At 40.5% G+C, this 16,805-nt stretch overlaps 1 long non-coding RNA gene across 1 annotated transcript in view; it reads left to right on the top strand.

Moving 5' to 3' along the window:
• Nucleotides 1–16,805, top strand: part of LOC104874218 — a 106,123-nt gene that overhangs the window by 67,313 nt on the left and 22,005 nt on the right. Inside the window, exon 2 of the long non-coding RNA XR_783691.1 lies at nt 15,405–15,485. This is a non-coding gene — a long non-coding RNA (uncharacterized LOC104874218). The remainder of the gene's footprint in view (nt 1–15,404; nt 15,486–16,805) is intronic.

The raw sequence follows: 16,805 nt of genomic DNA, 5'->3' as shown, positions 1-16,805 counted from the left end.
ACTGGGGCTGGCATTTTTTCATCTCTAGTTTTCAAAGCTAGGTCTTATTTTTAGGGAAAGAGGAGGGTATAACATTCCTGCTAAAACTGCTGCCAGTACTCATCAACTGCAGTGGAAGTAGGCGCTTCTCTGCAGTGGTTTTGGTATGATCAGAAGAGTTGTGAAAAGAAGCTCTGTTGTGAAAAAAAAAAAATGCAAAGAGCCAGCTCTGATTTTATTAGGAACTGAAAAACGTTATGGCCTACTCATACATTTTCATATTTGTAGAGCAATGACACGAAGTCTTAGTTAACAGTTGCATTAACATTTTCTGGCTTTTAATACATATTTGTGGCACCGAGGCTGGTTTTTACAAGTAAAAGTCCTTTCTTGTCCATCGCTCCGTTTCAGTCGTTCTTGCTCCAAGGTGAGAGACAGATTTGAGCGGGAGCCAGGAGTGATCATTATTCCACACGGGTGTGAATCCACCCACACCCACGGCCTCTACATGTGCCCACTCGTATTGTGGCCCAGGCTCCAAAGCCAATTTCCCATCTTCTAAAAGCACGGGAAAGTTTGCATGGTTTCACCACAGGCCGCCGGTGGGGAGGGACGTGTGCCCTAGGACTGCGGCAGGTGTCTGGTGTGATTATTACCGCAACTCACTGGCTGTTTCTGCTTGCTCCTTCTTCATTGCCCCATGATGCTTTCATGCATCTCTCAGAGAAAACCACCATTAGTGAGGCAGGGAAACAATGTGGGGAATGCTTTTGTGTGATTTTTGTCTGCCTTCAATCTCCCCTCCCTGCCTCTAGCTTAAACATGACAGCAAACAACCCTATAAAATTAGCTTCATGGGATGAGACAGCAAGAAAAACCTCCAGAAGTCTCCCTCCCACCCCAGCCCACCCTCTTCGAAATCCGTGTTAATGTTTCTGTGTTAGAAGTTTTTAGCCTGTTACACAAGATTCTCCTGGGCCCAGGGTGGTTTAATGAACAGACCAAACTCTTGTGGACAAAACCTGAAAACGATGTGACTCGGGCTGTTCAAAAGCCTGTGTTTGGCTAGGCGAACAGTGCTTCCTGGACTGAGTAAATTGGTTATGTCCCTTGTCACCTCCTGTCTACACAACTGTTCAAGTCTGTGTGGCCAAGTGTGTATTGTCTATAGCAGCCCAGGGATGCAGGGTTGAGCAGCATCCTGTTAGGAAAATATTTCAAGCAACTCTTTGGAAGTGGCTTTGAGGAACACCATCGGAGGTTAATGCTTCCTGGACTTTAGGAATGTGGGGTTTTTTCAAAACTGTTTTTGCCTTCAAATATGGAAAATAGCCTCTTTGTGGTGAGTGTGCTTTCCTTGGTACAAAGGCTGAATTTGTAAACATTTGTTTATGAGAAAGCAGTTTTTCTCAATATTGTGGCATGAACTTCAAAATCAATACATAAATGGATCTTTAGTGCTCATGGAAATCTTTTGCATTTGAATATAAAAATCCATTGAGGGAGAAGGGAGAAAGAAATGGGTAAATAAATACAAAAACTCTTAAGAGCCTCTGGGTTGGTTTCAAGAATGCCCCACAAAACAGGTTTTCATGGTTGTATGGGGTGATGTGATCCTATTCAAGTTTCTTTCCTTTCTTTAGAATTTGTGAAGAAGCTGTTGAAAATGGCTTCAGGGGCTGCTCCTAAAATAGATTTTAGAGATGAAAAAATAAGAGAATGCACATGCAATCTGAGACAAATGATCAGCTCTGATGCTGAAGCTGAGATTGTAAAATGACTGCTGTGCCCTTCAAGAAATGAATATTCAAGATGCCCCTGCTGGGTGCCTTTTCCTATTTGAACCAACTACTGTTTGGACCGTGATGTACTTGTTACCAAATTAAACACTCTTTGTACACAGAAGAGCAACTTTGTGAAGTCAGATTTTGAAGTGCAAACATCTTTTCTGCTCTGCCCGCAGAACCTGTCACAATCTTCATCGCGAACTGAATTAAGTTTAAAATATCATCCAAGGATGTTGATCTCTCTTGGGCCTGGAGCTGTCCTCTGTACATCCGGCATTTTTCTGTTGACACTGTGTGTCGCTTAGCAACGGGCCTGAAAGGCCCTATATGCATTGATTGTACACCATTGTCTTTAAGGGGTGGAAGTGTTAACCGAATAAACCCCCCTGGGTGACCAGCCGGTCATTCCTCTCTTGTTGATCATCTGTTTACATCAAAATATTGTTTATTCCATTCACTGATTGAGATTATTTCATCTGTGGCTGAAGGAGTGCAGTTAATTCCCTACATGGCAGAGAACCCCCAGTTTACTCTCCCCACGTGGTGTGATGAGAGCGGTTTTGTTCCTGCTCCTCCTGAAAAGCATTAAATGCATTTGACAGTTAACTGCAGACGATAAGGCCAAGTTCCTTCTATGGTTTCCAGAGGATAGAGAAGTCACAAGCCTGCAATTGTGCTGTGAAGAGAAGTGATTCTCTTTGGTTATGCATACTGTTGAAATAAGCGGCAGGATATGTTCTATGGTTGAGAGAGGTTAGGGCTTTAGAATGGATGGCAGGCTGTGACATCATGGGGATGAAAAGAAAATGTGGCCTAACCATGGAGTATTTCCAGAATGAATGAAATTTCCAAGCGGAGATGTGTGCTGAGCAGGAAGGGTGGCCCTGCTTTCTGCATCAGTAGGCATAGCTGAAGCAATAGCCCAGATGAGTAGGTCAGACAAGCACTTACCTCAGCCCTCTCCCGCACAATGATCTGTTTCAGAGGCCATCCACTGAGGGAGCTTTTTCACAAACATCTCAGACAACAAAGGCATTGCAGCTAAGGGACTTTGACATGTACCCAAAATCGCCTTGGTGGGTTCGTGCCCACTTTGAGCAAAACACACTGGAGATGCATCAGAAATTTTGTAGCTAACCTGCCCTACAACTGCTAGTTTTGCAAAAAAAAATCTGGTTTGTGCCTTTGTGAGTCTGTATCATATTATAACCAGCTAAGAAAAGAAGAACGGTCTATTAATGTGTCCTGGGCAATATATACTAGCTGACTAGGGTTGCTATTTCAAAGTCAACTAACTACATTGTCTTGCCTTTGCTTTGTCTGGTGTGAGGCAGCTGGGATGAACTTAATAGTGCCAAGAAGTTGTATGGTGACTTTTAAAGTCTTCTCTCTCCACAGCCCTCTTCATCAAAAAGGAAATCTATTTACTTATTTATTTATTTTGATACCAGGGATTAGAACTTGGGACCTTGTGCTTGCAAGGCAGGTGGTGGCACCACTGAGCTAAATCCCTGGCGGGAATCTATTTAAAAGAATCAAATTCTGTTACTCTTGCTCCTCGAATGAAGGCTCTGGGCCTTTAAGTTTAGTATGAAAAAACTTAAAATTTGAGTTGTAGGCATGGATACATGGGTGGTGAGATAAAACTGCACAGGATAACAGGGACTATTCCATAATGCAGTGATTTCAAATAGGACGTTCACATGGAACCGGGAGGGAATGCGAGGGTATCTTTATCATTAGGAATTATTTTAAGATAATGGGCAGTTTGGAAGTGATATCCATCTCTTCCACACCCCTTCCTCCCCAACACCTCTTACTAATCCCTCTGTGAATTAATCCCATGGCCCATTGTCCTGGCCTGGTTGCTGCTTCTATAAACATTTCCCTGCTACAAGTTGGATTTTTCACAGCATTAATTTTAACTACATGGACATTTGTAATGGAATAAAACTTCAAATTGACGTTTTGCTGTATTGCTAGTTTTTTTAAAAAGTGCGCCTCCAATGCAGATAGATGTGTGCCTCATTTCATGGGAAAATAATTCTCTTGTGGGTCATATTTAAGGTGCTTTACTGAGAAAGTCTTAAAGAAAAACTACATGGCAACAAAGCCCCTACTTCTTATGAGAAATGCCTTGACAAATTTCCAGCCACATGCAGATTTGAAATTGCTTTTAAATCTGCACAGGTGTAAATTAATTGAGTAGGAAAAAAAAATACAGATTTAAACTCAAACCTCAAATTCAACTGCGGTAAAATTTCTTTGTGAGAAGCCCAAGAAACAAGTTGGAAGAATTTGTTCACTATCTCCTTTAAAGTATTTGCCATTTTCTTTATTCTGCAATGCATTTAAGAACAAAGTTCCTAGCTTCCGCCCAAGAAGCAGTTTTCTCTGTAAGACAAGTTTATTTAATTGTAGTTTAGATTATCCCACAGATGGCACAGCCATCCACTTTGAACTCCATTGAGTGGGTGGCAGTTGTAAACCAACGTCACTATCACCTAACTGCTAGACTTCAATGTCAGGGTTAGGAGTAAACCTCGCCTCGTTGCCATCTTTCCTGTCCCAAAGAAGCCGTGCATGCACAATAAGGCCTTTTCCTCTTTCTCAAAATTTTATCTCATCTATGTCTGGCAATGCTGATATTAAACTAATGAAAGACAGAAGGCTGGAAGAACGGGCCCCTCTTTAGAGTTAAATGTTATCTGCTTAGACTAATATTGCAATTGCCACCCACTGACATAATTTGTTTCACAGTCACAGCTTGGCAGCATGAATCAAATGTTGACATTCTAATTTCATGCACACATGGGCGTTTGGCGAGCAAGCCCGCAGCCTCCAGACCACTCTCTCTGTACCTGTGTAAATCAGGCAGACAAGGCGTGCTCTCAACTGCCTGCGAGCCAACCCTCGCACTTCTGTGCAGAGAACTTGTGAGCCTGGCTCCTTCCCTCTGGTGTGTGTGTTTGTCTCTGCTTTCACCTTGCAGAGTGTAACACAAATACTCTTGCTTCTGCCAGCAAGGTGATCTTTTCTTTTCACTCCCTCCCTTTAATTGCAATTTTCACAATTTCGGAACTCAATTAGTGGATGATTTTTTTCTCATTCCTTTCCAAATCAGTAGCAGATGTTTTTCTGAGAAAAAAGACCAACAAAAATGAAGCAGTAGTAAGAAGAGACATTCATAACTTGTAAGAGAAGAGGCCAGTTTCCCTTTATTATAGACTGGACTGGATGAAAGGTTAGAGCTCCAACCTCAGTGTGGCTGTATTTAGAGACAAGGAGGTTGTTAAGAAGATAATTAAGGTTAAATGAGATCATAGATCGGGGCCAAATCCAACAGGGCTGGTGTCCTTTTAAGAAGTGGAAGAGACACTGGAGATGCCCAGAGAATAAATGTCACGTAAGGACATGAGAAGCACCCAACCCCAGGCCCAGGAGAAAAACCTAGTAGAAGTCAAATTTGTTGACCTCTTGATCTTGGAAGTCCAGCCTCCAGAATCATAACAAAATGCATTTCAATAGCCAAGGCCTTCTCACCAGTGGGATTTTGTTATGATAGCTGGGAAACAAACTAAAACACCTTCTAAGCGGATGGTCCAATGTCCTGTGAGTGCTCTGCCATTGACCAAGTGGCTTCCTGAACCACCTTAGCCATGCATGGCTCCTCCACTAGACACTGGTAGTGTGAAGAGAATTTTAGGGTCACAGCCATCAAGAACTTGAATGAAACCAGTGGAGCGTTGCTGGGCAGCCTCTGTTTGACCTTACCCTCAGGAAGGATTGATGACCAGTCCTTTGTGTTAGGAAGTATGCTCTAGCCACATTCAGCCAGACATCAGGAGCTGTTGTTTCCCACTTCCAGTGAGAGGCCGGGCTTCGTCATAGGTCCTGTACTAACACTCGCTTGGTTTGCCTAGATCATGAGTTAGCAGGGAGTAGGCAGGGGGTCTGGCTAGGACTGTTATTGTTGATTAAGGGGCAGAGCCATAGAGCAATTGATTTGGGTAGCAATCTAACTCTGTGTCCCAAATTATCTTACCATTTTATAGCTTCAATTTCATTGCCTCTCTCAGCATCAGTTTTTCCTACTCATGGGATGTTTTCAAAATGAACCCAAATCTCACTGGAAACCCTGCCCAAAAATCATTTGCCACTTGTTTGTTTGTCCATTAAAGACTTTTATCATTCTACTTGCTGACTGTAAGCTCCATCTAGGAGCACAAAGACACATTCTAGATTTTTGTACCCCTTAAAGAGTTGATATTCTGTAATCCATCCCAACAATTGAGAACTCTAATACATTTTCACCAACAAACAAATTATGTAATCTGGAGGAAAGGGTCTAAGAGCCAGCTTGCATTCCAGTGTCATCTTTGGGGGCCTTAATTTTCCTTCCCTGGACTTCAGCATCCTTACTTGGAGAGCAAGGATTAACCTCTATTGTCCCCACCAGTGAAGGGTCTGATGATTCTTCCATTTTACAAAATGCGGTATATCACAAAAGTCCCCGAGAATAAGGCAGTGAATGTCAGTGAATCAAATTCAGCTCAATTTTAAAAAAATGTATTTAGTACCTGATACCTGCCAGGCACCAGGCCTAGTGCTGAGTATTCAGAAATAAACAAGATGTTACTTTAACCTCTAAGTAAAAAGGGAACATTGAGCTCAAACATCGGGGCAGGAAGAAAGTTTGCAACAACATTACTGTGTTATGGTTTCAAGGCAAATGTTATTTACTAAATCTAACTCAGTTTATAGGAGAGTCCTGCACGACTGTTACTCTGGCCCGCAGGAATAAAACTTAATGGCTACTAATTAACTGGGTGAACTTGGAGCAGCACATAACCTGCCTCGGTCAGGGTCATCTCCTTTTTAAACACAGGGATGGGACTGAGGCTTCCTAAGCTCCATTCCTTTGCTGAATCTGTGCAACTGTGAGACTGGGAACTAGCAGTGTAGATGATGCTCCCAAGGACCCTGGGAGACAGAAGTAATTGACTGAGTGGCTTGCAAAGCTGTTTTCTAACAGAAAGCTCTTCCTGAGAGAAGATTTGAAGCCACTTTCATATTGCCAAGATGTGTGAGTCAAAGGGCTAACCCAGGTGAGAGGCAGTAACTAAAGTTCCCTGAAGGAACTTGTCACGGATGGAGTCTCCCCTTGCCACACCCCCAGCATTGTATTCCTTGGTCTCTCGTGCATTAAGACCCATGTTCTGAGTTCCCTTTTGGCATAGTACTGCCATAATCATTTCCCAGAGTTCATCCACTGCTCCACTGAGAAGGCTCAAGAAGTCGTCAGATTGAACCCCATATATCTGGCACTGTGGTTCCAGGCTCCTGGCAAAGTTCTTTCTTTCTGATTTACAGTTGTTCCCCCAGACAAAGAATCTGACTTTAGCAAACGGGACCTTTTTGTCCCCTCACGCACCCACTCAAACCTTTTCCAGCTGCAACGCCCTGTTGTTTCCATGCTTCCCAAGAGGCAAGGGATCAAGACCCCAACTCCTTTTTGAACACTTCCATACTTAACCCCACAAAAGTTTCTGCCTGTCTTTTCCTCACCCCACACCCCTTTACGTAGTCTAGCTGCCTCACATGCTTGTGTATTTCTTTTCTACGCTCTGGTGGACAAATGAATGGTCAATTTGGTATGCCCAGCTGAACTGAGTCAGCGTGGTTCTGGGCACGGAAGTCCCACCTGAGGATTGTTGCCAACGGCATAAAAGGAGAACTGAAGGGGAAGATTGTGTGATGTTGGATTTCCTGGAGAAGATTGCTATGGCTGGTTTTCTTGGTATAAACTCAGCTGTTATTGACAGAGGAGCTCAGGTCTTGGCTGACGCTGGGGATGGCTGCTGTTTTCTTCAGGAGAGTTCTGGTCTTCGCCTTGAACGTAGCTTCCTGGCTCCAGTGCAGATCCCTCAGCCTGCTGGCACAGCCCTTTATCTTGTCAGTTCAGGCTTTCTAGCTTCCATCACTGGCCTTTGGGCCTTCAGGGTCCAAATCCTCAATACAGAGAAGCATTAGACATTGCCGTGGGCTCTAGTCCTTTGGCTGGACTCGTGGGGGACATTGCCGTGGTTTCCATGCCCTTGGCTGGATTCTTCCAGTCTCTAGTGTGTGGACAGATTCTTGCACTCCTCTGCGTTTGACTTTTTGGGCGAATATCATAAAATAATCCTATAAATTGTGTGTCCTGTGTTAAATCTGTTCCCTTGCAAACCCTGACTATAACATGTTTTTGACTCGTGTCAACTGTCTGCATTGTTTCCCCTTCAGCTTCCATGGTGTCTGTATTTGACATGAGGCGTGGCGTAGTGCTGAACACACAGTGATGCATGATAAATATTTATAAAATCTAATAGAGAAAATCAGAAACATTTTAAAAAGTTAATGTTTTGCTGGATTTCAGCAGTGCGTTTTCATTGTTACTGTAGGTGTAGAGGAACGGTGAATGGTGAGAACCTGAATGCTGAAGTTGAATAGATCCAGGTCTAACTCCCAACTCTGCCAATTTACTCGAGCATGAAATATTTTTTAATATATTTTATTGGTACATTTGAGGTATACAGTACAGTTACGTTCATCATTGGGATCTTGTATCTTTACATGACAAGTCTTGGTTCTTATATTTTCCCTATTCCCCAGCCCTCCCTTTGCCCCTCCACCTTTCCCTATTTACAAAGACTTTGTTTCCTTTTTTCTCCTTTCTCTTATTTTTCTTTTCCCTTCTTACCTTTTCCTTTACCCCTCCCACTTCCCCCATACCTTTAGATATTTTCTTCTTATTACACAATATCAATTACACATTTTGACCCTTATTAACACTTTAGTTTGTCACACCAGAAAAACTATTTGGTATTTATGCACATGTCCTATTAATTTCACTGAAGAGTACGGCCTCAGTGTGCTTCTACTTAGCTAAAAATGTCTCTAGTTTCTCATTCTTTATGGCTGAGTAGTGCTCCATTTTATTAAAAAAAAAAAAACCCACATCTTCTTTATCCAGTCTCCAGGTGATGGGCAACTGGGCTGTTTCCAAGTTTTAGCAATTACAAACTGCCTGGCATGACACACCTGCTGTGTGGGAGATGCGGTGTTAATGATGGGCACAGAGGGTATTGTGCAGGATCTTGCCCTTGCCGTTGAGTTTGGGCTCCAGGAACTAGGATATTTCACAGTTGTGTACAGCGTGCGTTGATAATATGCATCCATTCTTCCATTCTCACACCACCCCAATGCCTTTCTTGGTCTCCAGGAGTTACTCTTCAAGTTTCAGTTCACCTATTCTTTTGCTGTCCTTCTCCTTCCCTCTCTGCCTCCTCATCCTTTTCTCCTCCTTCTCTTCTTTACTCCCTCCCTTCCCCCTTTTCTCCCTTCTCTTCCTCCTGTTTATCTCTTGAAGATACAATACTTGTCTTTCTGTGTCTGGCTTATGTCGCTTAACATGTTTTCCTCCGATTTTATCCATCTGGCTGCAGATGCCAAGATTTCATTCATTGGGGCTGCATAACATTCCATTGTGCACACATCCACATTGTTTTTAATCCTTCCATTGATGGACACCTCGGCTGGTTCCATGTCCTAGCTGTTGTGAACAGTGAGTGCCACAATGGATATGAATATGCAGGTCTCTCTTTTGATGCCAACTTCATTTCCTTTGGATGTGTGCCTAGGAGTGGGATAGCTGGCTCATATCGTGATTTGTTTGTAGCTTTTTTAAGGAAAAAAGTGGCTATGCTAATTTACATTCCCACTATCAGTGCATAAGGGTTCCTTTTTGTCCACATCCTCACCAGTATCTGTTTTTGTTGTTTTGTTTTGTTACAACCGTCATTCTATCTGGTGAGATGACAACTCATTCTAATTTTGATTGACATTTCCTTGATGGCTAATGATAGTGAGCATTTTTTTCATATATTCATTGGTCATTTGTATTTCTTCTTTTGAGAAGTGTCTATTCATATCATTTACCCTTTTTAAAATTGGATTACTTACTTTTTCTTAAGTACTTTTCTTAAGTTCTTTTTTTTGTTGTTGTTGTTTTATATATTGTGAATATTAGGACTCTGTCAGAAAAATATCTGGCAAAGACTTTGTCCCATTCTGGAAGAAGAGATTTTATTTCTTCATTGGTTGTTTCCATTACTGTGAAGAAGCTTATAGTGTGATGGAATCCCATTGGTCAGTTCTTGATTTTATTGCCTGTGCTTTTAGAGTCCTATCTGCAAAATCACTACTGTGCTAATATCTTGACGTGTTCTGTTTTTCCACTAGCTCTTTCAGCGTTTCAGATCTTACATTGAGGTCTTTTATCCATTTTGAGTGTGTGAGTAGAGGTGGGAGTCTGGGAATTGAAAGCAAGGGCCTTAACACTAAGGTATATCCCTGTCCCTTTTTAATTAATTAATTTTTTGTGACAGGGTCTCACTAAGTTGCCCAGGCCGGGCTCAGATTTGCAGTCCTCCTGCCTCAGCCTCCAAAAGTGGTGCAATTACAGCCAGCAGCCAGCATGCTGGGCACAGAAGGAAAGATGATATTCAATCTCCAGCTTTTGAGTGTGGGTATCCAGGGTTCCTAGCACCATTTTTTAAAAAGTCTAAGTATCCTTTCTAAGCCAAACCATCCTATTTTTGTTACTGCAACCCTGTAATGTGTCTTGAAATCAGAAATTGTGATGCCTCTAGCTTTTCTCATTTTCTCAAGATTGCTTTGGCTTTAGGGATCTTTTTTGCTTTCGTGTGAGTTTTAGGATGGTATTTTTTTTTCTGTTTCTATCAAGAATGTGATTAGCATTTCAATGGGGATTGCACTGAATCAGTAGATTGTTTTGGGTAGTACACACATTTTAATGTTTACTCTTTCAATTCATCAACATGGGAGGTCTTTCCAGCTAATGTTTTCTTCAGTTTCTTTAGTGTTTTCTAAGTTTCACTGTAGAAGTCTTTCACTTCTTTAGTTAAGTTTATTCCTGGTTATTGCTTTTCATTTCATCTTATTTTATTGTGTCTATCATGAATGGGATTGATTTTTTTCTCAGCAGATTCAGTATTGGTATATAAAAAAGCTACTGAATTTTGTATGTTGATTTTGTATCTAGCCGAATCCATTTATCAGTTCTGTGGTCTTTTAAGGAGTCTGTAGATAATTTTGTGTATAAAATCATATCATCTGCAAACACAGATAATTTTGTTTTCTCCTTCTTTGTGTGCTTTGTATATCTTTATCTTGCCTAGTTGCTCTGGCTAAAATCTCTAGTAGCTATCCCAGCACTCGGAGGCTGAGGCAAGAGGATCACTGTGAGTTCGAGACCACCCTGAGCTACATAATGAATTTCAGGTCAGTCTCAACTACACAGTAAGACCCTGTCTCAAAAAAACAAAACAAACAAACAAACAAAATATCTAGTGTCATACTGAATAAGAGATGTGAGAGTAGATATTTTATCTTATTCCTGATCCTAAAGTAAATGCTTTCAACTTTTTCCCATTCACTATGCTGTTGATTATAGAGTTGTCATATGCAGCATTTATTATTCTGAGATATGATTTATACCTAATTTGTTCAAGATTTTATCATAAAAACATGATGAATTTTATCAGTTGCTTTTTCTGCATCAACTGAGATGAGAATATGATTTTTATCCTTCATTTTATTTGTGTAGTGTATAATGTTTATTGATTGGTGTATATTAAACCATCCTTGCATCCTTGGGTTGGAATAAGCTTGAACATGGTACATGTATTAGCTTGGATTCTCTAGAGAAACAAATGGCAGTATAAAATAAATGTTTAGTTATTTGAGTGATCTACTAATAAGCTTATGAAAATGGAAGATCTCAGTGGCCATTAACCAGGTCAGAGGTAGAAGAATCTAAAATGGCAGCCTGGACAGGTGGAGGATCCAGTGGCAGTCAAAAGTTAAGGCCTGGAAACTCACTGCAGTCGCCAGGTGAATTTGTACTGTAGAATTTGATTTACTAATTTTTTGTAGAGGATTTTTGTATCTGTGCTCCTTAAGGATATTGGGCTATAATTTTCTTTTTTGTGGAGTCCTTATCAGGTTTTGTTTTCAGGGTTAATATTGGCCTCATACAATAAGTTTAGAGAAGTTCCTCTCTTTCAATTCTGTGCAATAGTTTGAGAAGCATTAGCCTTAGTTCTTCTTTAAAGCTTTGGTAAGCTGGGCATTGTGGTGCACACCTGTAACTTCAGCAGTAGGGAGGCTCAGGCAGGAGGATTGCCATGAGTTTGAGGCCAGCCTAGGCTACATAGTGAATTCAAGGCCAGCCTGCACTACAAAGCCAAGACCTTGTCTCAAAAAAGCAAATCTTTGATTAAATCCATCATTGATATCATTTAGTCTGTCCTTTTCTGTTGGAAAAACTGGATTTCAACCTGGCAAAGATTAAAACTAGACCCCTATCTTTCACCATGCACTAAACTAAAATTGAAGTGGATTAAAGATCTAAATATTAAAACAGAAACTCTAAACTTGCTAGAAGATAAGTTAGGTAGAACTCTCAATGACATTGGCATAGGAAGATTTTATGAACAAATCCTCAGTAGCACAGGAAATAGCACAACGAATCAACAACTGGGATCTCATCTTATTAAAAAGCTTCTGCACTGCAAGAGAAACTGCCAAAAGAGCTAAGAGACAACCTACAATGTGGGAAAAAAATTTTACCAGCCATTCCTCAGACAAAGGTCTACTACCTAGAATATATAAAGAACTCAAAAAAATCAGACCCCCAAATATAAAGATCTGATTAAAAAATGGGCATCTGAAATGAACAGACATTTCTCAGACAAACAAGTAAAAGCAGCAAATATATAAAAAAATGTTCAATATCACTGGTCATTCGAAAGATGCAAATGAAAACAACACTGAGATTCCACCTCACCCCACAAAGAATGGCTGCTATCAAGAAATCACACAATAACAAATGCTGGTGGGGTTGTGGGGAAAAAGGAACCCTTCTCCATTGTTGGTGCGAGTGCAGACTGGTGCAACCACTGTAGAAATGAATATGGAGATACCTCAAAGAACTAGGATTAGAGGTCCCATTTGACCCAGCTATCCCTCTGCTGGGTATTCCAAAAGAATTAAAAGAATCATACCACAATGCTGTACGCTCACCCGTGTTTATAGTGGCACAGTCTTTAAAAGCTAAAACTTGTAAACAGCCCAATTGCCCATTACCTGGAGACTGGATAAAGAAGATAGGGTTTTTCTATAAAATGGAGTACTACTCAGCCATAAAGAATGAGAAACTAGAGACTTCTATAGTTAAATAGATGCACATTGAGGCTGTACTCCTAACTGAAATAAATAGGACACATGTGTAAATCCCAAATAGTTTCTCTGGTGTGAAAAACTAAAAGTGTAAATAAGGTTCAAATGGTGTAATTGATAATATGAAATAGGAAGAAAAGGTCCAAAGGAGTAGCAGAAGTGGGAGGGGTGGGGAAAGGAAAAAAGGGAAAAGAAAAAAATACGAGAAAAGGAAAAAAATGAAACAAAAATCTTTATAAATGTGGAAGGATGGAGGGGGTAAGGGAGGCCAGGGGTATGGGCAAAAAATAAGAACCAAGATACATCATGTAAAGGTACAGGATTCCAATGATGAATGTAATTGCACTGCATACGTTAAAAGTACCAATAAATTTAATGAAAAAAATTTTGTGTCCAGAAATTTGTCTGTTTCTTTTAAATTTTCCAATTTGTTGACCTATAATTTTTCAAAATGATCCTTAGTGATACTTTGTATTTCTGTGATGTTTCATTTTTCATTTCCTCTCTCTCTCTCTCTCTCTCTCTCTCTGTGTCTCTCCTATCCCTCTTTAATCTACTTAAAGATTTGTCAATTTTGTTTATCTTTTCCCAGAATCAGCTGTTTGTTACATTCTTTTACATTGTTCTTTGAGGCTCTGTTTCATTTATTTCTGCTTTGGTCTTTATTATTTCTTTCATTCTACTAATTTTTGTTTGAGTGTTACTGTTTCTAAGTCTTTGAGATACATTATTAGGTTGTTTATTTGAAGTCTTGTGTGCGTGTTTGTGTGAGCATGCACGTATGAACATGCTTATGAATGTGTGTAGACACTCATTGCTATAAAAGTCTCTGTAAGTACTAGTTTTGATGCATCCCATATGTTTTAGTATATTGTGTTTCCATTTTCATTTGTTTCAAAGAATTTTTAAATTCCTTTCTTCAATGACCCCACTGTGCACTCAAGCATGTGCTGTTCAGCCTTCACATATTTGTCTAATTTCTAAAGTTTTTCTTGTTGACTTTTAACTTCATTCTATTGTGATCAGAAAAGACACTTTAGGATTTCAGTTTCTTTGACTTTGTTAAGACTTATTTTGTGGCTAATACATAATCTATTTTAGAGAACATTCTGCATGCTAATGAAAATAATTCTGCAACAATGAATGGAATGTTCTTTTAATGTCTGGTAAGTCCATTTGATCTGTAGAATAAACTCTGATGTTTCTTTTTGATTTTTTTTGTCTGAATGATATACCCATTGGTGAGATTGGAGTATCAAAACCTCCATTATTAGAATCTGTCTTTCCCTTTAGGTCTAATCATGTTTATTTTATAAAATTTAGTGCTGATATTAGGTACATATAGATTTATAATCCCTATATCTTCTTGATATAATGACCTTCTTTGTCTTGTCTTCCCTGTTTTTTTCTTAAACTTTATTTTGTTAGAAATGTGTACAGCTACTCCTGCTCACCTTAGGGTTCCATTTTCTTGAAATATCATTTTCCACTCTTATTTTCAGTCTGTATGTCTTTAATGGTGAGGTGAATTTCTTGTAGGCAGTGTATTTTGAGGGTCTTGTTTTGTAATCCATTCAACTAATCTGTGTCTATAAATTGGAGAATAAAGTCCATTTGCATTCAAGTTGTAACCAGCCTAACATAATGAACTTGGATTTTGATCAGAATTTTAGTTTTAACTTACAACTAATGTCTTGAGTTACGACCGGAACACCAGACACTTGTGCTTCCAGATGATCTCAGTTACAGATTTAACCCTTAAACAGTCCTGGAAGAAATATTACAACATCCTTTCCTGTATGGGGTTAACTGAGAAATCCTTGGCCAATGTCAAAGGACCCTGAGATGTGCCTACACATAGGAGAAAGACTGAAAGCTGTATTGAGGATCCTGACAACCTGAGTTACGACCAGCCTGCAGGAATGAATTGAGTTCATAAGTCAAGAGTCCACCGTATTATTGAAAATATGAACTTATACTTGTCATTTTGTTGATTTATTTGCTGTTGTTTTGAATATCTTTTATTTTTCCCTTCTTCACTTACTCATCCTTATCATTTGATGATTTATTGTATTGATAATGTTTGTTTCTTTCTCTTTTGCGTATCTATCTTCTAGTGGAATTTACACATTCACACGTTATCATGATAGTAGTTATCTTTCTTTTACCTCTAAGTACAGAACTCCTTTAAACATCTTTTGTAAAGCTGGTCTTTTGGTTATGATTTCTGTCAGTCTTTGCTTATCTTGGTAAATCTTTATGTGTCCATTGTTTCTGAAAAATAGCCTTGTTGCATATGGTAATCTTGATTGGAAGTCTTTTTTTTTTTTTTAGGACATGAAATATATCATTTCAAACTCCCTGCCCTGAAACATTTCTGCTGAGTTATCTGCCCTTATTGGATGGCCACTAAATGTGAGTTGAAGATTTTATTTTTGCAGCTTTTAGAATTATTTACCCTATATTTTTAATAGCTTGACTATAATATTTCATGGTGAGGATCTTTTCTAGTAATGTCTGTTTGGGGTTCTATATGCCTCCTGTACCTGTGTGTCCATGACTTTCTTAAGATTAGGGGAATTTTCTATAATGTTGTTAAATAGGTATTCTACGACTTTCACCTTTATTTCTTCCCCTTCAGATAGGCCAGTCATGTGGATATTTGATTGATTGTTCTGTGAGTTTGGTGTGCCAAAGATCTTGAGTGCTTTTTTCATTCTTATTTTTTGTCTGAATGTAATATTTGAAAAGATCTGTCTTCAAGATCTACTATCTCTTCCCAGCACACAACAGTGGAGACACTAGCAGTTTCAGCAGGGATGGTGTGGACAGCAGGGTGTGTGTGTGTGTCTGCTTGTACAGTAAGGGTCATGGGTCCTATTGGGCAATGGAGTTTCCTCAGGCACTGGTAATGTTGATTCTGATACTTGTAAGGGAATCTGGCACTGGCTGCAGCAGTAGTGGTGAGGAGCCAGAGCAATTGTGCTCTGACTACATGTGGTATGGGTGGGACCAAGTGTTTCATGCAGCGAGGTAGGGCTGAAACCTCAGCACCCCTCTGTGACGTTCTCATGAAGTCTTGTCAGCACTGCATGATCAGACAGGGTGTGGTGGCAGCAGGGCAGGGCCTGTGTCGGGGTGGTGGCAGCACAAGTCGTGTTTCTCTCTGCCTCTGTTCCTCTGGGCATGCGTGCCCAGATGTGAGACCTTAGATTCCTACCTAGCTGTGCAAACCTGGGAATGTGGCAGTGCCCCCACCCAGTATTTTTAGCTTTAGTTCCCACCAGGTATGGAGCCTGGGAGGGCGTTTGCAGCTGTAACCAGGCAGCATCTTCTCAGCTGAAATGCTCATAGGCAGGAGAACACAAAGTGGCTGGTGGTGGGAAACGCTTTTCTCTGGCCTTTCTTAGGCTATGAGCCTTGAGGAAGGGGAGAAAGCCAGAACCAGGATATTGCTCAGGACTGCTCCAGTAAGCCCCTGTGGGCTGGGAGTGGTACAGCCTTGAGTTCTTTCTTTGTCTTGTGACAGGTGCCTATGGGCGATGCCGGGGGGGTTGGGGGTGGCAGGGTGTTGGGAATGACTTGAGTGACTTCCTTTAGTCCTGGCACTATCATGAAGCCGTGTGCTCCTGCTCTCAGAGAGCAAGCTGCTAGGTCACTCTCTTTTGGAGATGGCACACCATCTCCCTGTCTGTGTCTCAGGATCAAGTCCCTGCAGTCTCTGTGGGTTTGTGT

The sequence above is a fragment of the Fukomys damarensis genome, unplaced genomic scaffold (genome assembly GCF_012274545.1).
Source record: "Fukomys damarensis isolate Sample0158 unplaced genomic scaffold, DMR_v1.0_HiC HiC_scaffold_25, whole genome shotgun sequence".
NCBI lineage: Eukaryota > Metazoa > Chordata > Mammalia > Rodentia > Bathyergidae > Fukomys > Fukomys damarensis.
Note: the sequence above shows the minus strand (reverse complement) of the source record. Positions and strands in the feature narration are given on the sequence as shown.